The sequence below is a fragment of the Aethalodelphis obliquidens genome, unplaced genomic scaffold, assembly GCF_003676395.1.
Source record: "Aethalodelphis obliquidens isolate GAN/ISIS:26980383/991018 unplaced genomic scaffold, ASM367639v1 scaffold52, whole genome shotgun sequence".
NCBI classification, from domain to species: Eukaryota; Metazoa; Chordata; class Mammalia; order Artiodactyla; family Delphinidae; genus Aethalodelphis; species Aethalodelphis obliquidens.
In genome coordinates, this window is record NW_020837996.1 from 14,027,455 (window position 1) to 14,053,661 (window position 26,207).

At 41.9% G+C, this 26,207-nt stretch overlaps 2 long non-coding RNA genes across 2 annotated transcripts in view; both read right to left on the minus strand.

The window, feature by feature from the left end:
- LOC113608263 (uncharacterized) overlaps positions 1–26,207 on the minus strand; it is a 150,726-nt gene that overhangs the window by 40,350 nt on the left and 84,169 nt on the right. The window lies entirely within an intron of this gene.
- Positions 12,751–21,016, minus strand: LOC113608264 (uncharacterized). Its single transcript, XR_003428284.1, has 3 exons — positions 21,006–21,016; positions 13,817–13,825; positions 12,751–13,126 (listed from the first exon to the last, which is right to left on the minus strand). It is a non-coding gene; the product is annotated as an uncharacterized LOC113608264 (long non-coding RNA).

Below are 26,207 nucleotides of genomic sequence, written 5' to 3' on the forward strand. Positions count from 1 at the left end.
GCCACCACGAGAAGCCCGCACACCACAACGAAGAGTAGACCCCGCTCGCAGCAACCAGAGAAAGCCCACGCGCAGCAATGAAGACCCAACGCAGACAAAAATAAATAAATAAACAAATAAATTTATTTAAAAAATAAAAATAACTCCCAAAGGAGATAAGCAAGAGCTGTGTGTTCTATTTATGGCCCAACTCCTGAACCAGGTGTTCACTGAGCCCCCATCGCCTGACCCTGACCTACCTTGCCGAGCTCAGAGCCTGCAATTGAGGCAATCAGGCTGCTTGCCATCCTAAACACATTTTACACTTTCCAACCTCTGTTCCTTTGGTTGGGCCATTTCCTCTGCCTAGAACGCCTGATCAAAGCCCAAATCTCAAATTCAGACCTCTAACGACCACTTCTTCCATAAAGCTTTCCCTAGTCACTGAACTCTCAAACCTCTCTGCACACCACTTACGGAACTCAATACAGACTCGCGTCTTTTTTTTTTAATCACTCCTGATAGAATGTCAGAGCCTGAAATCACAGGTCATTCCAGGGCTAGAACCAAGCCTTGGCCAATGATAGTAGCAGACTGGCTCCTAAGAATGTTCTTTCATCTAGTCCTGACTACAAATCTAGGAGACAGAGGTGGGGAGAGACATTTCCTCTGCCTCTCTCATACCATGAGGTCTCTGTCTCAGCCTCCCACTCTTCTCTTCCCTATAGACAAAGACCAGAGAATGATCCAATTGTCAGAGTGCCAGGAAAATCAGTGATTCTTGACGGCCTATATTTTAAAAGAGTTCCAGGGCTTCCCTGGTGGCGCAGTGGTTGAGAATCCGCCTGCCAATGCAGAGGACACGGGTTCGCGTCCCGGTCCGGGAGAATCCCACATGCTGCGGAGCGGCTGGGCCCGTGAGCCATGGCTGCTCGGCCTGCGCGTCCGGAACCTGTGCTCCGCAACGGGAGAGGCCACAACAGTGAGAGGCCCGCGTACCGCAAAAAGAGAAAAAAAAAAAAAAAAGAGTTCCAGACACATCTGAGCTCTCCTGTGTCTCTCTTTCCTCCTTCCATGAGGTCAGTCAGCACACTAAGCTGAGACTCGTCTCATGGAGTAAGCCAACCTCTCTTTTGTTCCCTTTTCTTTCTCCTACTTTGGTTCACTGGGCTCAGTTATAAATAAATTATTTTTGTTCCCATTCCGCTAATGTTCCTTGTGGTACTAGTCTGCGAAGAACGGAGTAAGGGGAATTGGGAAGTGGAGTCCCACAGAGGGGAGAAATGATTGTCCATGTGGGATGCAGACATTCCTGAGTTCTAAGTCCGTGATGCCAAAATAACATCAAACTTAATTCATATTTTTAATCCCCATTTTACAGGTAAAGCAAACTGAGACTCGGAAAAGTTAAACAGTTTACCCAAAGATGCTCTGTTAACAAGAGACAAAACTAGTGTTCCGAACCCCGGTGGGATTCCCAGCCCACTGTAATTAACAACCAGGGCAGCCTGGTCTTACAGAAGCATCAGGGCATGCGATTTGCCAGAATAGTCCTGTCTCACCAACTCCCTCAGGCTGTACTTCCAGCTACTTAAACTTTCCAGCCTCCTCCCCTCCAGCTCCTCCACAGGCACCCCCTCCAAACACTGACACAGAGCCTGGAAAGACTGGAACCCCGGACACCACGTTGACATTGGCCCAGCTCTAATTACAGCTCCAACAGCCTGCACCAAGCCTGTAGACAAACCACACCTGAGGCACATCAATTTCTGCCCCAGCTGGCTCCCACCATGGGCATGTTCACACTGTTGTGCTCAAAGGCAGCCTGCCTGAACCCCCGATGTGGGAGGAATGCACCCAGCCCCTTTTCGCTTCTTATTCTTAATTAGAATTTCCGTTAAAACCACTACAGCAATGAGGCGCACCCCAGGCAGCACACTTCAGAACAATTAGCACACCCCTCAGGTGGCTAAAATGGCCTCTGCCCTGGTCCGGTTGACATAATTGCACCGAAACATACAGCCTACCAGGAGGCTCCCATTTTAAGTAGAAAGAAACAATTAGTCACACAATCTGTTGGGCAGTTAGAGCTGTAGGAAATTCTTCAGTATACATAATTTAAAAGTTTGCCAGGCGGTGAGATATATGGAAATTATCCCTTACCTATGGCTCCCTGTTTTCGTAAGCAAACTTCTATCCCTGCCCACACTACAGCCCGATGCTGTTAATGCTGTGTGTCTGTGTGTGTGTGTGTTGGGGGGCGGGGGGGGGGGGGGTAGGTGTGCGTTTGTGTGTAGACGCCTGCTGCATAAAGGGACCGGTTATAATTATGTGTCTGGTTCACTGTGGACCAGAACAGCCCATTCCTGGAATGTGGTAAATAATCACTGGGTCAAAGAGGTTACGGAGGCCCCATCTACCTCGCTGCCACTTTTGGAATCCCAAGCCACTAATTAAAACCTGCCCCTAAGATAGCTCATGGCCGCGTCACCCTGGTGATTCTGAGGAATAAATAAAACGAGCAAATGAGAAGACCAGAAAGACCTCTCTGAACACCAGAAGAGTTGCAGAAAACCACCGGAGGCTCCCTGGCCTCTTTTGTGAAGCCACACTTGGATTTCACAGGCAGAAGCATCTCATCTGCATTCATCATCCCTCTCCCGTTCTTCGTTCTCGGGGCTGAACCATGGCGCCTTCCGCGGGCCGGCACTGCCGCTATAATTAATATTCGACTGGCATTTCCACTGCGTACTCAAAGCCTGTTCTTTCAGCCTTTTCAAATCCAATTCAGACCAAAGTCATCTCTGCCCTTGCAGTTTGGTTCGGGCGGCAGGGATTGTTAGGATTGCAACTTACGGTTTATTAGCATTTACTGAACAGCCAAGGAGCCCTGCACGATAGCATTTGTCACTAGGTCTCTGACTCCCAAACTAAAATTAACAAGCCAGCGGGACACCAATTCTGGGGCAGACAGGAGGCCGTTTCAGCGAGAATTATTATTTATGATTTTTTCATACAAGACTATGGATGAGTGGAGCCGTTGAAAAAAGGGGCAGTCAGGCTCATAGGATGCAGCCACGGTTTGATCACTCACTTGAAGGTCTCCACAGTCACCCTTCTGGCTTCATCATTTGTGAATCTAGAGGAAATGGTAAAGTGTAAGGAAGCCTTGATTCAAATCCTGAACTAGTCCACTACCCGACCTTCTGCAAGTTACTTCCCAACTCAGGGACTCAGCCTCTCACGTTCAAGATGAGAGTAAAACGGGATCAGTGGTGGTTAATCTATCTCCTTGGGGAGATGTGATCGGGATGGGGTAGGTTCCCTCCCCTACATTACCCAGAACCGCTCTCATTCTACCTGCTTCATGTACCAGGCTTTCCCCCAAGATTGGTTAAAACTCTTCTTTTTGATCTGTAGACTGCACGTTTGAAGCCACTAGGTGATCTCTAAAATCCTTCATAGCTCTGGAGCATATGAAGTAGCAAGAACTGAAATGGTGTAAGGAACCCACCGTGCCAAGACAGAGCAGCTGTATATTTTGAGTGATGAAGGAGACACAAGGGCTAAGGAAGAAGCAGATTAACACGGAATCCCAGCAAAGCAGAGAAAACACCCAGAGATGATACTAATGACTGTAGATAGACACTCAGAGCACAGGGGAGCTGGGAGCTGATTTGAGTGATGTGTAGGCTTCCTTTAATAACTAAGATAGCTCAGCATCATTCTGTGGCAGATTTCCTGGGAAGATGGAAGGCCCCTTTATCCAGGCTGACAGATCCAGACTGATAAGACCTTCTACCACTTCTCTCTTGAATGGATGCATTGCTCACCCACGCAAGCTTTGAAAATAGGGCATATATCAGCTCCTTGGCTGAAAATCTTCTAAAGACAAATTCTGAAACCTAGAAGAAATCTCCATGGGTATTCCAGAATGAAAACAAATGACTCTGGTTAATGAAAGGCTGGCAAACCCACACAACCAGCAACAGAAAAAGTTAACTTTTGAAACAGAAAAAGAGAACATCAGCTCAACTTCCAGTTAAATGAGGTGGATTGACATACACACTTATCTCCACTTTCTCCTAAAATCCCACTAGAATACGAGTTAAGGGAGTAGAAAGGTGTAAATCTTGAAGAACAAAGAGAAGGGGAGAGAACTAAAGACAAAGAGGAGTAAAAAAAAAAAAAAACTTAGGAAAATGGAAAAGAAATAAAGGAAGGGTAACTGGATTACACTTCAGCTGTCTTCTCTCTGCAAAGGACCTGCAGGGTGAGAAACCAACATAAATCCCGGCAGTGCCTACCAACAGACCTCAGAGGTTTGGGAATCAAAAGCACCAGATAACTCTAAAACTGGGGATCCAGGGAGTAGAGCCGAAAACAAGGTGTTTCCAAGCCTGAGCCAGCTCCCCTACCCCAACCAGTGCAGACATGGAACCTCCATTCCCCAAACCAGGTGGGAGGTTGAAATGTAGACTCTGCAGGAGGTACCATGAGCAGAGCACAGGCTGAGAGCAAGGTCCTCCCTGATCAAAAGGTTAGACCCTCAGCTCTTAGAATGTGGGCAGCCCCAAAGCCAAGGCCCCTCCCAAACAGGAGATTGGAGAACTCTTTTTTGGTAAGCTGACTAGCCTAAGAGAAGAGATTTTCAGGTACTACCATCAAAAGAGGGCAGGCAGAAGACATGGAAGCAACCTAAGTGTCCATCAACAGATGAATGGGTAAAGAAGATGTGGTATATATAAACACACATAATGGAATACTACTCAGCCATAAAAGAGAACAAAATTTTGTCATTTGCAGCAACGTGGATGGACTTGGAGGGCATTATGCTAAGTGAAATAAGTCAGACAGAGAAAGACAAATACTGTGCAATGTCCCTTATATGTGGAATCTAAAAAACACAACAAACTAGTGAATAAAACAAAAAAGAAGCAGGCTCACAGATATAGAGAACAAACTAGTGGTTACCAGTGGGGAGAGGGAAGTGGGGAGGGGCAACAGAGGGGTAGGGGAGTGGAAAATACAAGCTATTGGGTGTAAGATGGGCTCAAAGATGTATTGTACAACATGGGAAATATAGCCAATATTTTAAAATAAATGTAAATGAAAATTAACCCTTAAAATTGTATAAAAATAAAAAATAATAATTTAATAACAAAGAAGGCAGGCGGGTCATCATTTGAAAAGCAAACTGTGTTCAAGACCCACTGTTTCCCTCTGCCCTAGAGAGACACAACCCAACACTTTTCTGTTTGGAATTCCACTGCCACCACCCTTAGCTGAACTCTACCTAGAGTATGGTGAATGGAGGCTTTAATCGAATCTACCCCATTTCATTGGCAGGGGGTGGGGGGCGGAATGAGGGAAATCAGTAACATACCTTATTATGGTAGGTATTGCTGAGTGCAGGTGTACAAGCACAGGGCGAGGGTGAAATGCCACAGAATGTGAGTGCAGAGTGTTTTTTTTAATACTGGAGATTTGTGAGTTAAAAAAGAAGGGATACGAGATTTGAGAAGATGGCGGAAGAGTAAGACGCGGAGAACACCTTCCTCCCCACAGATACACCAGAAATACATCTACACGTGGAACAGCTCCTACAGAACACCTACTGAACGCTGGCAGAAGACCTCAGACCTCCCAAAAGGAAAGAAACTCCCCTCGTACCTGGGTAGGGCAAAAGAAAAAAGAAAAAACAGAGACAAAAGAATAGGGGCGGGACCTACACCAGTGGGAGGGAGCTGTGAAGGAGGAAAGGTTTCCACACACTAGAAGCCCCTTCGCGGGCGGAGACTGCGGGTGGCGGAGGGGGAAGCTTCAGGGCCGCGGAGGAGAGCACAGCAATAGGGGTGCGGAGGACAAAGTGGAGAGATTCCCGCACAGAGGAGCAGGACCGACCGGCACTCACCAGTCCGGCTTGTCTTCTCCCCCGCCAGGGCGGGTGGGGCTGGGAGTTGAGGCTCCGGCTTCGGTCGGAGCGCAGGGAGAGGACTGGGGTTGGGGGCGTGAACACAGCCTGCAGGGGGTTAGTGCACCATGGCTAGCCTGGAGGGAGTCTGGGGAAAAGTCTGGCCCTGCCGAAGAGGCAAGAGACTTTTTCTTCCCTCTTTGTTCCCTGGTGCACAAGGAGAGGGGATTAAGAGCCCTGCTTAAAGGAGCTCCAGAAACGGGCGCGAGCCGCGGCTAAAAGCGCGGACCCCAGAGACGGGCGTGAGCCGCTAAGGCTGCTGCTGCCGCCACCAAGAAGCCTGTGTGTGAGCACAAGTCACTATCCACACCCCCGTTCCGGGGAGCCTGTGCAGTCCGCCACTGCCAGGGTCCCGGGATCCAGTGACAACTTCCCCAGGTGAACGCACAGCACGCCTCAGGCTGGTGCAACGTCACACCAGCCTCTGCCGCCGCAGGCTCGCCCCACACGCAGTGCCCCTCCCATCCCCCGGCCTGAGTGAGCCGGAGCCCCCAAAGCAGCGGCTCCTTTAACCCCGTCCTGTCTGAGCGGAGAACAGACGCCCTCCGGGCGACCTACACCCACAGGCGGGGCCAAATCCAAAGCTGAACCCCGGGACCTGTACGAACAAAGAAGAGAAATGGAAATCTCTCCCAGCAGCCTCAGGAGCAGCGGATTAAATCTCCACAATCAACTTGATGTACCCTGCATCTGTGGAATACCTGAATACACAACAAATCATCCCAAATTGAGGAGGTGGACTTTGAGAGCAAGATTTATTATTTTTTCCCCTTTTCCTCTTTTTGTGAGTGTATATGTGTATGCTTCTGTGTGAGACTTTGTATAGCTTTCCTTTCACCATTTGTCCTAGGGTTCTATCTGTCCGTTTTTTGTTTGTTTTTACTTGTAAAAAACTTTTTTTCTTAATAATTTTTTTATTTTAATAACTTTATTTTATTTTGACCTTACTTTATTTTATTTTCTTTTATCCTCTTTCTTTCTTTCTTTTTCTCCCTTTTATTCTGAGCTGTGTGGATGAAAGGCTCTTGGTGCTCCAGCCAGGCATCAGGGCTGTGCCACTGAGGTGGGAGAGCCAAGTTCAGGACACTGGTCCACAAGAGACCTCCCAGCTCCACGTAATATCAAACAATGAAAATCTCCCAGAGATCTCCATCTCAACACCAACACCCAGCTTCACTCAACGACCAGCAAGCTCCAGTGCTGGACACCCTATGCCAAACAACTAGCACAGAACACAGCCCCATCCATTAGCAGAGAGGCTGCCTAAAATCATAATAAGGCCACAGACACCCCAAAACAAACCACCAGACATGGACCGGCCCACCAGAAAGACAAGATCCAGCCTCATCCACCAGAACACAGGCACTAGTACCCTCCACCAGGAAGCCGACACAATGCACTGAACCAATCTTAGCCACTGGGGACAGACACCAAAAACAACGCAAACTACAAACCTGCAGCCTGTGAAAAGGAGACCCCAAACACAGTAAAATAAGCAAAAGGAGACAACAGAAGAACACAACATCAGATGAAGGAGCAAGGTAAAAAACCACCAGACCTAACAAATGAAGAGGAAATAGGCAGTCTACCTGAAAAAGAATTCAGAATAATGATAGTAAAGATGATCCAAAATCTTGGAAATAGAAGAGAGAAAATGCAAGAAACATTAAACAAGGACCTAGAGGAACTAAAGATGAAACAAGCAATGATGAACAACACGATAAATGACATTAAAAATACTCTAGAAGGGCTAAATAGCAGAATAACGGAGGCAGAAGAACGGATAAGTGACCTGAAAGATAAAATAGTGTAAATAACTACTGCAGAGCAGAATAAAGGGAAAAGAATGAAAAGAACTGAGGACAGTCTCAGAGACCTCTGGGACAACACTGAACACACCAACATTCGAATTATAGGGGTCCCAGAAGAAGAAGAGAAAAAGAAAGGGACTGAGAAAATATTTGAAGAGATTATAGTTGAAAACTTCCCTAATATGCGAAAGGAAATAGTTAATCAAGTCCAGGAAGCACAGAGAGTCCCATACAGGGTAAATCCAAGGAGAAACACGCCAAGACACATATTAATCACACTGTCAAAAATTAAATACAAAGAAAACATATTAAAGCAGCAAGGGAAAAACAACAAATAGCACACAAGGGAATCCCCATAAGGTTAACAGCTGATCTTTCAGCAGGAACTCTGCAAGCCAGAAGGCAGTGGCAGGACATATTCAAAATGATGAAGGAGAAAAACCTACAACCAAGATTACTCTACCCAGCAAGGATTTCATTCAGATTTGACGGAGAAATTAAAACCTTTACAGACAAGCAAAAGCTGAGAGAGTTCAGCACCACCAAACCAGCTTTACAACAAATGCTAAAGGAACTTCTCTAGGCAAGATACACAAGAGAAGGAAAACACCTACAATAACAAACCCAAAACAATTAAGAAAATGGGAATAGGAACATACATATCGATAATTATCTTAAATATAAATGGATTAAATGCTCCCACCAAAAGACACAGACTGGCTGAATGGATACAAAAACAAGACCCATATATATGCTGTCTACAAGAGACCCACTTCAGACCTAGGGACACACACAGACTGAAAGTTAAGGGATGGAAAAAGATATTCCATACAAATGGAAATCAAAAGAAAGCTGGAGTAGCAATTCTCATATCAGACAAAATAGACTTTAAAATAAAGACTATTAGAAGAGACAAAGAAGGACACTACATAATGATCAAGGGATCAATCCAAGAAGAAGATATAACAATTGTAAATATTTATGCACCCAACATAGGAGCACCTCAATACATAAGGCAAATACTAACAGCCATAAAAGGGGAAATTAACACGATTAACACAATCATAGTAGGGGACTTTAACACCCCACTTTCACCAATGGACAGATCATCCAAAATGAAAATAAATAAGGAGACACAAGCTTTAAATGATACATTAAACAAGATGGACTTAATTGATATTTATAGGACATTCCATCAAAAAACAACAGAATACACATTTTTTTGAAGTGCTCATGGAACATTCTCCAGGATAGGTCATATCTTGGGTCACAAATCAAGCCTGGGTAAATTTAAGAACATTGAAATCATATCAAGTATCTTTTCCGACCACAACGCTATGAGACTAGATATCAATTACAGGAAAAGATCTGTAAAAACTACAAACACATGGAGGCTAAACAATACACTACTTAATAACGAAGTGATCACTGAAGAAATCAAAGAGGAAATCAAAAAATACCTAGAAACAAATGACAATGGAGACACGACGACCCAAAACCCATGGGATGCAGCAAAAGCAGTTCTAAGAGGGAAGTTTAGAGCAATACAATCCTACCTTAAGAAACAGGAAACATCTGAAACGAACAACCTAACCTTGCACCTAAAGCAATTAGAGAAAGAAGAACAAAAGAACCCCAAAGTTAGCAGAAGGAAAGAAATCATAAAGATCAGATCAGAAATAAATGAAAAAGAAATAAAGAAAATGATAGCAAAGATCAATAAAACTAAAGGCTGGTTCTTTGAGAAGATAAACAAAATTGATAAACCATTAGCCAGATTCATCAAGAAAAAAAAAGGAGAAGACTCAAATCAATAGAATTAGAAATGAAAAAGGAGAAGTAACAACTGACACTGCAGAAATACAAAGGATCATGAGAGATTACTACAAGCAACTCTATGCCAATAAAATGGACAACCTGGAAGAAATCGACAAATCCTTAGAAATGCACAACCTGCCGAGACTGAACCAGGAAGAAATAGAAAATATGAACAGACCGATCATAAGCACTGAAATTGAAACTGTGATTAAAAATCTTCCAACAAACAAAAGCCCATGACCAGATGGCTTCACAGGCGAATTCTATCAAACATTTAGAGAAGAGCTAACACCTATCCTTCTCAAACTCTTCCAAAATATAGCAGAGGGCGGAACACTCCCAAACTCATTCTACGAGGCCACCATCACCCTGATACCAAAAGCAGACAAAGATGTCACAAAGAAAGAAAACTACAGGCCAATATCACTGATGACATAGCTGCAAAAATCCTCATCAGAATCCAACAGCACATTAAAAGGATCATACACCATGATCAAGTGAGGTTTATTCCAGGAATGCAAGGATTCTTCAATATACGCAAATCAATCAACGTGATACACCATATTAACAAAATGAAGGAGAAAAACCATATGATCATCTCAATAGATGCAGAGAAAACTTTTGACAAAATTCAACACCCATTTATGACAAAAACCCTGCAGAAAGTAGGCATAGAGGGAACTTTCCTCAACATAATAAAGGCCATATATGACAAACCCACACCCAACATCATCCTCAATGGTGAAAAACTGAAACCATTTCCACTAAGATCAGGAACAAGACAAGGTTGCCCACTCTCAACACTGTTATTCAACATAGTTTTGGAAGTTTTAGCCACAGCAATCAGAGAAGAAAAAGAAGTAAAAGGAATACAAGTTGGAAAAGAAGAAATAAAACTGTCACTGTTTGCATATGACAGGATAATATACACAGAGAATCGTAAATATGCTACCAGAAAACTACCAGAGTTAATCAATGAATTTCATAAAGTAGCAGGATACAAAATTAATGCCCAGAAATCTCTGGCATTCCTATATACTAATGATGAAAAATCTGAAAGTGAAATCAAGAAAACACTCCCACTTACCATTGCAACAAAAAGAATAAAATATCTAGGAATAAACCTACCTAAGGAGACAAAAGACCTGTATGCAGAAAACTATAAGACACTGATGAAAGAAATTAAAGATGATACAAATAGATGGAGAGCTATACCATGTTCTTGGATTGGAATAATCAACATTGTGAAAATGACTCTACTACCCAAAGCAATCTACAGATTCAATGCAATCCCTATCAAACTACCACTGGCATTTTTCACAGAACTAGAACAAAAATATTTCATAATTTGTATGAAAACACAAAAGACCCTGCATAGCCAAAGCAACCTTGAGAACAAAAAATGGAGCTAGTGGAATCAGGCTCCCTGACTTCAGACTATACTACAAAGCTAAAGTAATCAAGACAGTATGGTACTGGCACAAAAACAGAAATATAGATCAATGGAACAGGATCGAAAGCCCAGAGATAAATCCACGCACATATGGTCACCTTATCTTTGATAAAGGAGGCAAGAATATACAGTGGAGAAAAGACAGCCTCTTCAATAAGTGGTGCTGGGAAAACTGGACAGGTACATGTAAAAGTATGAAATTGGAACACTCCCTAACACCATACACAAAAATAAACTCAAAATGGATTAAAGACTTAAATGTAAGGCCAGACACTATCAAACTCTTAGAGGAAAACATAGGCAGAACACTCTATGACATAAATCACAGCAAGATCTTTTTTGACCCAACTCCTAGAGAAATGGAAATAAAAACAAACATAAACAAATGGGACATAATGAAACTTCAAAGCTTTTGCACAGCAAAGGAAACCATAAACAAGACCAAAAGACAACCCTCAGAATGGGAGAAAATATTTGCAAATGAAGCAACTGACCAAGGATTAATCTCCAAAATTTACAAGCAGCTCATGCAGCTCAATAACAAAAAAACAAACAACCCAATCCAAAAATGGGCAGAAGACCTAAATAGACATTTCTCCAAAGAAGATATACAGATTGACAACAAACACATGAAAGGATACTCAACATCACTAATCATTAGAGAAATGCAAATCAAAACTACAGTGAGGTATCACCTCACACCAGTCAGAATGGGCATCATCAAAAAATCTAAAAACAATAAATGCTGGAGAGGGTGTGGAGAAAAGGGAACCCTCTTGCACTGTTGGTGGGAATGTAAATTGATATAGCCACTATGGAGAACAGTATGGAGGTTCCTTAGAAAACTACAGATAGAACTACCATACGACCCAGCAATCCCACTACTGGGCATATACCCTGAGAAAACCATAATTCAACAAGAGTCATGTACCAAAATGTTCACTGCAGCTCTATTTACAATAGCCAGGACATGGAAGCAACCTAAGTGTCCATCAACAGATGAATGGATAAAGAAGATGTGGCACATATATACAATGGAATATTACTCAGCCATAAAAAGAAATGAAATTGAGTTATTTGTAGTGAGGTGGATGGACCTAGAGTCTGTCATACAGAGTGAAGTAAGTCAGAAAGAGAAAAACAAATACTATATGCTAACACATATATATGGAATCTAAGAAAAAAAAAGTCATGAAGAACCTAGGGGTAAGACGGGAATAAAGACACAGACCTACTAGATAATGGACCTGAGGATATGGGGAGGGGGAAGGGTAAGATGTGACAAAGTGAGAGAGTGGCAAGGACATATATGCACTACCAAATGTAAAATAGATAGCTAGTGGGAAGCCACCACATAGCAGAGGGAGATCAGCTCAGTGGTTTGTGACCACCTAGAGGGGTGGGATAGGGAGGGTGGGAGGGAGGGAGACGCAAGAGGGAAGAGATATGGGAACATATGTATAACTGATTCACTTTGTTATAAAGCAGAAACTAACGCACCATTGTAAAGCAATTATACTCCAATAAATATGTTTAAAAAAAAAGAAAAGAAAGGATACAAAAGATGGCTTGCAAGGAAGAACTACTCTAGGGAGAAGGACAAGATGTATAAAGGTAGGTCCCTCTTCTAATCCCCATACACAATCTTTAGTTAAATGTCACTTCTCCTGGACACTCCTTGGACTGTATCTACTTTGGAGATGGATCAAACTTCCATGTCCTACCTCAAAGGGGCATCAGGAAAGAACAGAGGCTGCCACATCCAGACTACCCAGTTATTTGTCTGCATCCCACCAGCATGTCTTGGTTGAGAATTGCTCATTTTTAAAATGGTCGAAAAAGACCACCCCCTCAAATGAAACCGCCTGCAGATAAGCACCAAGGACACCCCAATGTCTTTGCATGCAGTGTAACTTAATTCATTTTGGCATTCTCTGAGGAGAAAATTCTACCCTTTTTCTTGCATTTAAATTAAGAATGTGCAGCAAATGTCAGTGAGGATGTGGTGAAGAGGGAAACCTCATACACTCTTGGTGGGAATGTAAATTGGTGCAGCCACTGTGGAAAACAGTATGGAGGTTTCTCAAGAAACTAGAAATAGAACTACCATATGACCCTGCAACTCCTCTCCTGGGTATATATCCAAAAAAACTAAAAACACTAATTTGAAAAGATACATGCACCCCAATGTTCATAGCAGCACTATTTACAATACCCAAGATATGGAAGCAACCTAAGTGTCCATCAACAGATGAATGGGTAAAGAAGATGTGATATACCTGAAGAAAAAGAACAAAGCAGGAGGCATAACCTTCCCAGACTTCAGACAATACTACAAAGCTACAGTAATTGGGCTTCCCTGGTGGTACAGTGGTTGAGAGTCCGCCTGCGGATTCAGGGGACACGGGTTCATGCCCCAGTCCAGGAAGATCCCACATGCCACGGAGCGGCTGGGCCCCTGAGCCGTGGCCATTGAGCCTGCGCGTCCACAGCCTGTGCTCCACAACGGGAGAGGCCACAACAGTGAGAGGCCCACATACCGCAAAAAAAAAAAAAAAAAGCTACAGTAATCAAAATGGCATGGTATGACAAAAACAGACATATGGATCAACAGAACAGAACAGAGAGCCAGAAATAAACCCACACACCTGCAGTCAATTAATCTTCGACAAAGGAGGCAGGAATATACAATGGGGAAAGTCTTTTCAGCAAGTGGTGTTGGGAAAGTTGGACAACTGCATGTAAATCAATGAAGTTAGAATACATCCTCTCACCATACACAAAAATAAACTCAAAATGGCTTAAAAACTTAAATATAAGACATGACACTGGGACTTCCCTGGTGGTCCAGTGGGTAAGACTCCACACTCCCAATGCAGGGGGCCTTGTTCGATCCCTGGTCGGGGAACTAGATCCCACATGCATGCCACAACTAAGAAGTCTGCATGCTGCAACTAGCAGATCCCCCATGCCACAACTAAAGATCCCGCATGCCATAATCTGGCGCAGCCAAAATAAATTTTAAAAAAAAGACATGACACCATAAAACTCCTAGAAGAGATCATAGGCAAAACATTCTCTGACATAAATCATACCAGTGTTTTCTTAGGTCAGTCTCCCAAGGCAATAGAAATAAAAACAAAAATAACAAATGGGAACTAATCAAACTTAAAAGATTTTGTACAGCAAAGGAAACCATAAACAAAACAAAAAGACAACCTATGAACTGGGAGAAAATATCTGCAAATGATGCGACCAACAAGGGCTTAATTTCCAAAACATACAACAGTTCATACAACTCAATGACAAACAAGCAAACAACCCAATCGAAAAATGGGCAGAAGACCTAAATAGACATTTCTCCAAAGAAGAATACAGATGGACAACAGGCACATGAAAAGATGCTCAACATCACTAATTATTAGAAAAATGCAAATCAAAAGTACAATGAGGCACCATCTCACACCAGTCAGAATGACCATCATTAAAAAGTCTACAAATAACAAATGCTGGAGAGGGTGTGGAGAAAAGGGAACCCTCCTACACTGTTGGTGGGAATGTAAGTTGGTGCAGACACTATGGAAAACATTATGGAGTTTTCTCAGAACACTAAAGGTAGAAATACCATATGATCCAGCAATCCCACTCTTGGGCATATATCCAGACAACTATAATTTAAAAAGATACATGCACCCCTATCCTCACAGCAGCACTATTTACAATAGCCAAGACATGGAAGGAACCTAAATGTCCATCTACAGATGAAAGGATAAAGATGTGGTACATATTAACTCAACCATTAAAAAGGATGAAATAATGCCATTTGCAGCAATATGGATGGACCTAGAGATCGTCATACTGAATGAAGTAAGTCAGAGAAAGAGAAATATTGTATGATATCGCTTATATGTGGAATCTAAAAAAAAAATGATGCAAATGAACTTATTCACAAAACAGAAACAGACTCAAAGACTTCGAGAACAAACTTACGGTTACCGGGGGGAAGGGTCAGAGGAAGGGATAGTTATGGAGTTTGGGATTGACATATACACAAGGCTATATTTAAAATGGATAACCAACAAGGACCTACAGTATAGCACAGGGAACTCTGCTCAATATTATGTAAGAACCTAAATGGGAAAAGAATTTGAAAAGGAAGAGATACATGTATATGTATAACTGAATCACTTTGCTGTACACCTGAAACTAACACAACATTGTTAATCAACTATACAGTTCTCCAGTATAAAATAAAAAGTTAAAAAAAACAAAACAAAACTATACATCCTTCAGGAAAAAAAAAAGATGATATATTGGGTTGGCCAAAAAGTTCGTTCGGGTTTTTCTGTAAGATGTTACATATATACACTTCTCAGCCATAAATGCGAATGAAATAATGCCATTTGCAGCAACATGGATGCAGAGATTATCATACTAAGTGAAGTAAATCATAAAGAGAATGACACATACCATATGATATCACTTATATGTAAAGTCTAAAATACGACACAAATGAACAGGTCTACGAAACAGAAACAGATTCATGGACACAGAGAACACCCTTGTGGTTGCCAAAGAGGAGGGGGTTGGGGGGGGATGGAGTGGGAGGCTGGGGTTAGCAGATGTAAGCTATTATACAGAATAGATGGACAACAAGGTCCTACTGTATAGCACAGGGAACTATATTCAATATCCTATGATAAACCATAATGGAAAAGAGCATTAAAAAAAGAATGTATATATGTACATAACTGAATCACTTTTCTGTACAGCAGAAATTAACACATTATAAATCAACTATACTTCAACAAAAACAATTAAAAAGATGTGATATACATATAACTATATAGATATACACACACACACACACACACACACACACACACACACACACAATGGAATACTACTCAGCCACAAAAAAGAATGAAATTTTGCCATTTGCAGCAACATGGATGGACTTGGAGGGCATTATACTAAATGAAATAAGTCAGACAGAGAAAGACAAACACTGTATGATATCACATATAAGGAATCTAATAAAACACAACAAACTAGTGAATATAACAAAAAAGAAGCAGACTCACAGATATAGAGAACAAACTAGTGGTTATCAGTAAGGAGAGGGGACAGGGGAGGGACAAAATAGTAGTACAAGAGTAAGAGGTACAAATTATTAGGTATAAAATAAGCAGCAAGGATATATTATACAGCATGGGGAAAATAGCTAATGTTTTGTAGCAACTATAAATGGAGTATAACCTTTAAAAATTGTGAATCACCATGGTGTACACCTGTAACATATAATATTATACTTCAACTATACTTGAATAAAATTTTAAAAATTAAGAATGTGCAAGTGATTTCTGTACTGATACCCTTAAATGAGAACTCTTTTGACCCTGTGTCCCTTAGAGATAGCTGTAGGGATAGCAGCTTGCTTGGAGCGTGCACAGCAACTTCTCCAGAAGGCCATCAGAGAAAGGAGAAGCATGTTGGAAGATGACGCTAAGTCAAAACGATGATGTATCCTCTAGCTGTCAGAGCCCAGGCCACTGGTCTCCCATCTAACATTCACAGCTCTTGGGCATGCGGTAAGTTCTTGGGGTTCAGAAGGATAATAAGAGTGACCATACTTATGACACGATTTATTGATCATTTACAGTATTCCAGGCACAGTACTAGTGCTCTACATACAACTCTTCACTTAACCTTTATGACATCTATACAAGGTATCACCATTTCTGTTTTATAGAGGAAACTAAGGTTCAGAAATATTAAATTATTTACTAATAGACACACAGCTAGTGTGAGGCAGGCCTGGATTTTAACTTTAGTCCCTCCGATCCCATAGCCTGTCTGCTTAACCACCAAATTCTGGATTGTTCATTCTTAAGCTATCTCCACATTACTTACCTACTTAGAAAGTTTCAATGGCACCTTACTACCTACAACAGTGGTTCTCAACCCAACATTATATGTTCATCAAATTTAACGACTCATGGCTGCCTAGACAGCCATACATACTACCCAAGTCCTGTAACGTTTCCTACATTAAGGTGCATGTTATCCATCTTGAAGAGACCAGCCAAGGCCACACCTCCTCTGAAGCCTTCTGTGAGGACTTTAGCACCTAAAAGTTTCTGAAATGATTTTCTGTCCTCTGGGCTCCCCAAACCCTTACTGAGTATCAGTCATTTTGCCTTTATAGTATGACACCTTACAAGTTAGCATTTTATGTATTGTACGTGTCACGGTCCCAGCACAAAGCACATTCACTTTAGAATAATTGGAGTTGTTTTTCATAAAGGGACTGTTTACAGAGGTGTGGGAAGTCTAGAGGGAAACTATGGCAGCTAGTTTGAGCCCCAAGTCTGGCAATAGAAGCCCCTATAACCACTCGCAGGCCTAAAGAAAGGATGAGAAGAGGCAACAGTTATTGCTAATGGGACCCAATACCAAGAAGGCTGCCTGGAGAGGGCTGCCTTACAGGAGCTGGGACTATCAGTTGAGGAATTAAATAACTCCATAGAAAAGACTAAAACTCTAATTCAAAAAGATGCATGCACCCCAATATTCATAGCAGCACTATTTATAACAGCCAAGACATGGAAAAAACCCAAGTGCCCACCAACAGACAACTGGCTTAAGAAGATGTGAGATATACACACACACACACACACATATATACGAATATTACTCAGCCATTAAAGAACAATGAAATAATGCCATTTGCAGCAACATGGATCGACCTAGAGATTATCATACTAAGTGAAGCAAGTCAGCCAGAGAAAGACAAATATTATATCACTTACATGTGGAATCTGAACAATAATACAAACGAATCTATATACAAAACAGAAACAGTCTCACAGACATAGAAAACAAACTTACAGTTACCAAAGGGGAAAGGGAAGGGATAAATTAGGAGTATGGAATTAATAGATAACAAACTGCTATACATAAAACAGATAAGCAACAAGGATTTACTGTAGAGCACAGGAAACTATATTCCATACCTTGTAATAACCTATAATGGAAAATAACTTTTTAAAGTATAAATATATATAAAAGTATATATATATATAAAACACTTTGCTGTACACCTGACACTAACATAAATATTGTAAGCAACTATACTTCAATTTATAAGAACCCCAGATGGGGAAAGACATAAATACATACAGACATACATACACAAATCACTCCACAGGGTGAGAGACAGTGAACGAATACCTTGCCTCGCTCTCCTTCCTCCCTCCCTCAATCCATCTTTCGCTGACGCTCCTAACTGGCAGAAATCGACAGGAAGCTGAAGAGCAAGGGAACTCATAGATCAGTGGTTCTCAAATGTTAACGTACATCAGGATTACCTGAGGGCTGTTAAAGATTCCTGGGCCCCCACCCCCAGATTTTCCGATTCAATTGGTCTGGGGTGAATGGGGCTCAAGAATCTGCCACAAGATCACCATCAATGCTAGCATGATGCTCATTCCAGGACCAGACACTGAGAACAACTGCCAGAAACTCTACCCTAGAGGCCAGCCTCCTAGGGTACAGAACATGGTGGAAGGGGTGAAAAGTTGATCCTGAGGGGCAAAAGGAGACTATCCAGCACACACTCATTTATCCAATCTACACCAATTTACATCCAATCTAGACCAGAGGTCAGCAAACCTTTTCTATAAGAACCAGAAAGTAAATATTTTAGCCTTTGCAGGCCATATGGTCTCTGTTGCTACTACTTAACTCTGTATTCATAGCACAAAATCTGTCACAGACAACACAAATGAATGAGCATGACTGTGTTCAATAACATTGGACTTTCATTCTTTATTTATAAAATTTTGTTTACCACAAACTCATTTAAGTCTTACCCACCTTTGTATCTCCACAGTGTTCAAAAACGACCACTACAATCATTTGCTGAGTGTCCACATATAAATGCCAGGAACCTTACATGCATTATCTCTTCACTTTGAGGACACCTAGATTTACTCTGCCCCAATTAGGATCAGCACTTGTGTAGCTCTCAATTTATATAAGCCAATTTTTCATCTCCACTCTATGTCAGGAACTGCGTGAGTCACTCGGGATCCAGATGTGAAGGAGACAGCCACAGTCCCTAGCTTTGAGGGTTAACCAGCTAATGAGATGTCAATTAAGGTTTTCTGGTTGCAAGCAACAAGTGTGAGCCTGAGTAACTTAAATAAAATGAAATGTGTTGGCAAAATACTGAAATGCCGATAGGCTTGAAAGACAAACACGTCAGCCATTCTTCAGGAAGGCTGGAAACCAGAATACATCCCACAAGGGTTGCCAAGTCCCAAGCTCACTCCCTGGATTCTTGGAACTCTGTCCTGGATGGGGCTCTGCCTTAGGTAGTTTTTAAAACTTCCCCAGATGATTCTAATTTGTAAGCATGGTTGAGAACTACTGCTCTGGTCTCTTCAGCAGAGTTGTTTTATTTTTCTCCTATGTCATTCTGTGTATTAGTAGATCACTGGCTCCTGGTAAAGTTAAAATAAACTTTTGAAAATATACCCCAATTCCCCACCAAGTTTAATAGGTGGACAGCAATATACCCCATGTTTATAGCAGTCACTTTGCCTCAAAGTATTCTCAGGTGTCTCAACTCAAGTGAGCTTCATGGCTAACCTATGACGTAGACGGCACAGATGTTATTATTTCTCCTTAAGACAAGAAAACTGAGGCTCAAGTAAGGGATGGGCCCAAGTGAATGGCAAGAGCTGAGACTAGACCCCAGACCTCCATAGGGCAGTGGTTCTCCAACATTAGAGTGACTACAACACACCTGGATACTTGTTCCAATGCAGTGTACTTGACTTCAAATCCAGAGGTTCTGATCCAGTAAGTCTTGAGTGAGGCACAAGTACCTACAATATCACCCAAGTGATTCTGATGCACCCGGCCCCCAAATCTCAGTTGGTGAAACACTGCCAGCGAGGAAATCATCCTCAGCCCATGGCTTTGAATATGACCCTGTCCAGAAGCAACGGAGTGGACCAGCTGACCAATTCAAGATGCTTTCCAAACCGATAGCATTTCCTCTGCTTTTCCCTTCATCCTCTTATCTGCTAATATTAGCTTTTCAGAGAAATAACAAAGACAAACTCTAGATCAGCAATAGTGAGTTTCCGTTCACCTCAGATCAATCAGTAATGGTTTCTTAAAGCCTTGGATGGAGAAGCAATGAGACTGTACTGGGCACAGCAGGAAAATATATTGTGATCAGTTAGTGATGTCTGTCAGGGACACGCTGAGGATTCTGGCAGTCGAGGCTATCATTGCTCTAGATAGGATTTATCCTTTGTTGTTGTTGTTTTTTGGTAGAAAGAATATTTCTACAAAGAGAGACATTGTTTTTAACTACAGACAATGAGAAATGATTTTTTTAAATTGCTTCCATGCTTTCCATAAACTACGGGTTGTACTCGAGACATTCTAGATGCCATGATTCAAATGTAAATATCCCCTGAAATCCATCAATGTCTGGGTAGTTGATTAAGCACCATGGACTATAACAGTGTTCCCTTTTCCGATCTTCAGGCATTTTTTATTTTTGTGAGCTGATGTATTACCACGATGAGGGTACTTTCTCACACATTCTGCTCACGATAACAGATGAGGTGTGAAATTGATTCTGAACACCTAGGAAGGTTATGATTTATCATCATCCATTAGGCCCTGTGGAGCTTTACAGGATGAATCCCAACTACACTCAGAATCCAACCACACTTCTGGAAAGAGGACACTTAATGACTCAAGATACATTAAGTACAGCTATTTCACAGCTGGCACCCAATAAGGGGCTCCATTTCATTCAGTCAGTCAACAAATATTAACTATGCACCTAACATATGCCCAGTACTGTTTTAGAAACTGCAGATAACACAACGGGCAAGAAAGACTCATTTATCCTTAGAGCTGGCTTCCCTCCCTGTTAACTCACACTCACTACTGGCCAAACACACCAACAATGTGGCACCTGGGGATCAATACTTGAGGTGGCCTGAACTGGATGTCATCCTACAATTTCCTGAAGGTACTTGGGGGAGCCAACTTGTCAATAGCCAATGCTGCACCTTCAGTGTTAATACTCCCTGTACAAAGGATGGGCCCATGGAAATCACTGATGAGTGAGGGTGTACGGCACATGAGCCCCTCAGGAAGTCACTCAGTCAAGAAGGGGCTTCAGGCCTTACCTAACTGAAAGTATGTAGACCTCTGGAAAGAATTCTCTCTCCTGCTAATCAATGCCTAAAACCATATCCTTACCCAGAGCTGGGCAAGGGAAAAGGGAGACAGGACATCGAAAACGCGTAAGGGAGTTGTTGTTTTTAATACACACTCCTAAGGTTTTGTTCTGCTGTCCCAGAATTCTGCCTCTGCAGTTCTGGCCTAGGCTCCAGGCAGATCTATAAAAGCACCCATGGGTGATTCTGATGAATCTAGAAAACACTGTCTTCAAGTTTCATATAGATACAGGCCTCACCGGTGTCAAAATACAAGGTAGAGATTATGAAACCCATGTGACTGGGAATCACCCAGCTCAAGTGCTAGTCCTGATTTTGTCTTTAATCAGCTGTGTGACCTCAGACAAGCCCCTGCAGCTTTCTGGGCCCCAGTTTCATTAGAGACACAATGAGGGGAGAAGGAGTAGATGATTTCCAAAGTGTCTTAAAGAGCTCAGGTTATGGAGTTATTTCTTTTACATGTGCAGGCCAGTTTCAAACACTAATTGATTAAGCCTTGGTATAAATAATCACTGTTAAATAGTTCTTACAGGAAAGTAATGCATATTTAAAACACACTCGTGCCACATCAGTCCATTACATATTTAATTGTCTTTGGGATCCATAATTAAGCTTCTGCGGCGTTCGGTGTGGAATTTTTGTAAACTCCCCAGTAGCAGAGTCATCCTTGTACCATTTGTCACCCTGCCTTCTGTCTTCCTGCCCCTTGCCCCATCCTTTGGATGTCCCCTCAGCTGTGGTAGTTAGTCATTATCTCACTCTTAAGTGGAAGCTACTGGGTTTCTCTAACAATATGTAAATTCCCTCTTCTCATTAGAGGATCCAGAATTGTGACTTTTTACAGACCTTTAACCGACTGATTGGATTAATATTCATGCTGATTGCCTGCCTCTCTATACCCCACTCACTCACACCATCATGCGAATCCTCTGTGCTGCTGGTTAAAACCATTGGCCAAGCAACTTATCAGATGACAAACATCAAGATTTTTGTGTCTATTGCTTCTCCATACAGATAATCTCCTTTGAGATAATAATGAATGACACCAAACTCGGACTTTCTTGCCCATTCAGCATACTTATCTTGTCTTCACCCCTACCTCCAGCCTAGTTATAGGTCAAAATCAGCAAGAGTAATTTCCCAGGAATTCTTCACCAAGCCAGTGTTCATCTTTGGGATGGGGCTTATAGTTCACTACCCACCTAGAATCATAGCATATTAGAGCAATAGATCTCAAAACTCTAATGGGATAAGAATTCCACAGGGGCGTGGCAGTTGTTTTCCAGTCTGCTCGCAGCCCCACACTCCCCAAAGCAAGTCATGAGTCCAGCCCACTCAAGAGATGGAGGGATAGACTCCACCTATTAAAAAGGAGCAGTCCCATTAAAATCCTACTAACGAAGTGCTCACCCTCAGCACATCCCTTGTTCCTTTTACTCCCCCTCTTCCTCACACCATTATTACCATGACAGACTATAGGCAAAATGGTCCCCATTAATCCCTTCTATTTATTCCCCTTGGCAACGTGACTATAAAGCTCCTCCTGGACTTCCCTGGAGGCACAGTGGCTAAGAATCCGCCTGCCAATGCAGGGGACACGTGTTCAAGCCCTGGTCCAGGAAGATCCCACATGCCGTGGAGCAACTAAGCCCATGTGCCACAACTACTGAGCCTGCGCTCTAGAGCCCACGAGCCACAACTACTGAGCCCACGTGCCACAACTACTGAATCCCACGTGCCTAGAGCCCGTGCTCTGCAATAAAAGAAGCCACAGCAATGAGAAACCCACGCACGGCAACGAGGAGTAGCCCCCGCTCGCCACACTAGAGAAAGCCCGTGCACAGCAATGGAGACCCAATGCAGCCAAAAATAAATAAATAAATTTGTTAAAAGAAAAAAAGCTCCTCCCATCAACAGGTGAAATCTGTTTCTCCATCTCTTGGGTCTGGGCCGGCTTTATGACTTGCTTAAGCCAGTAAATAGTAGCAAAAGCAATATGCCAGTTCCGATTTTAGATCTAAAGACCTTGCATGCTTCCTTTTGGAATCTCACTAAGCTTCTGCATGAATGAGCCTGAGCTAGCCTGCTGGAGGATGAGAGACCTCACGGAGAAGCAAGTTCCCCAGCCAGCAATCAGTCAGACCACAGAACCAGAGCCACCTAGCTGGCCTGACACCCACCACAGATACATGAGGGACACCAGCCAAGATCAGAAGAGCAATCCAGTTGTCCACTAGACTGGGGAGCAATAACAAACAATTGTTCCTTTACGCTACTAGTTTTAGGGTGTTCTATAACCCCACAACAGATAATTCATGTAATAATTGTTTCCTTTCATTAAATCTCTCTTCCATTGCTGTTTCTCTGACTGGATCATGAATGATAAAGGAAACTTACTAAAAATGCAAAAGCCCAATTGAAGCACCCCAGGCAATTTTGATATACGTGGCCTCAGAACATTCTTTGCCAAACACAGCTTTCAAGGGGCTGTGGAAATTATCTTGTCTAAACTCTCACCTCTCAAGCAGTTTATAGATAGGATCACCTTTAGGCAAAACCTCAGTCTGATCAAATATTTGGTAACCAATTCCAATGTCCAAGAAACATCACAGCACTGTCAGGGATCTTTTTTTTTTCCTAGCTTCATTCCCTCAAGCTGCAGTTTTTGTCTCTTTCCTTGTATTTCTAACTTAGAAGGAAAAAAAAAAAACTGGCTGGCAGATATTCTCTACAAGTAAAACATTTTTTACCCCCTAGGTTAAACAGCTGCAGCCAAATTCTTTAAATTTTCATTCTGGCTGCTTGGAATTAAAAAAGAAAAATGTAATTAGTTCCTGATGTACAACATAATGATTTCATATTTCTATATATGACAAAATGATCACCACAGTGAGTCTAGTTACCATCTGTCACCATACAAAGATATTACATTATTATTGACTATATTCCCCTTGCTGTACCCTTCATCTCTGTGGCTCATTTATTTTGTAACTGGAAGTCTGCACTTCTTAATCTCCCTCACTTGCTTCACTCATCCCTCCACCCCTCTCCACTCTGGCAACCACCTGTTTGTACTATGTATCTATGAGTCTTTTTCTGTTTTGTTTGTTCATTTGTTTTGTTTTCTTGGATTCCACATATGAGTGAAATCACATGGTATATGTCTTTCTCTGGCTGACTTATTTCATTTAGCATAATACCCTCTAGGTCCATCCATGTTGTTGCAAATGGCAAGATTTCATTGTTTGTTTTTTTTGTTTGTTTGTTTGTTTTTGCAGTAGCGGGCCTCTCACTGTTGTGGCCTCTCCCGTTGTGGAGCACAGGCTCCAGACGCGCAGGCTCAGCAGCCATGGCTCATGGGCCCAGCCACTCCGCGGCATGTGGGATCTTCCCGGACCGGGGCACGAACCCGTGTCCCCTGCATCGGCAGGCGGACTCTCAACCACTGCGCTACCAGGGAAGCCCAATTTCATTGTTTTTTAATGGTTGAATAATATTCCATTGTGTGTGTATATCACATCTTCTTTATGTCCATTCACCTATTAATGGACACTTAGGTTGCTTCCATATCTTGGTTATTGCAAATAATACTGCAATGAACATAGGAGTGCATATATCTTTTTGAATTAATGTTTCTGTTTTCTTCAGAAAAATACTCAGAAGTGGAACTGCTGGATTGTATGGCAGTTCTATTTTTAATGTTTTGAGGGAACTCCGTATCGTTTTCTATAGCAGCTGTGCCAATTTACATTCCTACTAACGTGCACAAGGGTTCTCTTTTTTCTACATCCTCTCCAACACTTGTTATTTGTTGTCTTTTTCTCTTTTTAATTGAACTATAGTTGATTTACACTATTGTGTTAGTTTCAGGTATACAGCAAAGTGACTCAGTCATACATATATATTCTTTTTTAGAGTCTTCAATTATATGTTATTACAAGATTTTGAATATAGTTCCCTGTGCTATACAGTAAATCCTTGTTTTTTTAATATATAGTGGTGTGTACCTGTTAATCCCATACTCCTAATTTATCCCTCCCCCCTGCCTTCCCCTTTAGTAACTATAAGTTTGTTTTCTATGTCTGTGAGTCTGCTTCTGTTTTGTAAATAAGTTTATTTGTATTATTTTTAGATTCCACATATAAGTGATATCATATAATATTTGTCTTTCTCTGTCTGACTTCACTTAGTATGATAATCTTTAGGTCCATCCATGTTGCTTCAAATTGCATTATTTCATTCTTTTTTATGGCTGAGTAATATTCCATTGTATGTATGTGTATATATTGATGTATATTATGCCATATCTTTATCCATTAATGGACACTTAAGTTGCTTGCATGTCTTGGCTACTGTAAATAGTGCTGCTATGAACACTGGGGTGCATGTATGTTTTTAGAGTTTTCATCTTTCTGGACATATGCCCAGGAGTGGGATTGCTGGATCATATGGTAAACTCTAGTTTTTAAGCAACCACCTTACTATTTTCTATAGTGCATGCAACAATTTACACTCCCACCAACAGTGTAGGAGGGTTCCCTTTTCACCACACCCTCTCCAGCATTTATTATTTGTAGACCTTTTGATGAAGGCCATTCTCACCAGTATGAGGTGATAACTTATTGTACTTTTGATTTGCATTTTTCTAATAATTACCAATGTTGAGCATCTTTTCATGTACTTGTTGGCCATCTGTATGTCTTTGGAGAAATGTCTATTTAGGTCTTCTTTCTACCCATTTTTTGATTGGGTTGTTGCAGTTTTTTGGTTTTGTTTTTTTGTTTGTTTGTTTTTTGGTATTGAATCGTATGAGCTGTTTGTATATTTTAAAAATTAAGCCCTTTTTGGTCACAACATTTGCAAATATTTTCTCCCAGTCCACAGGTTATATTTTCATT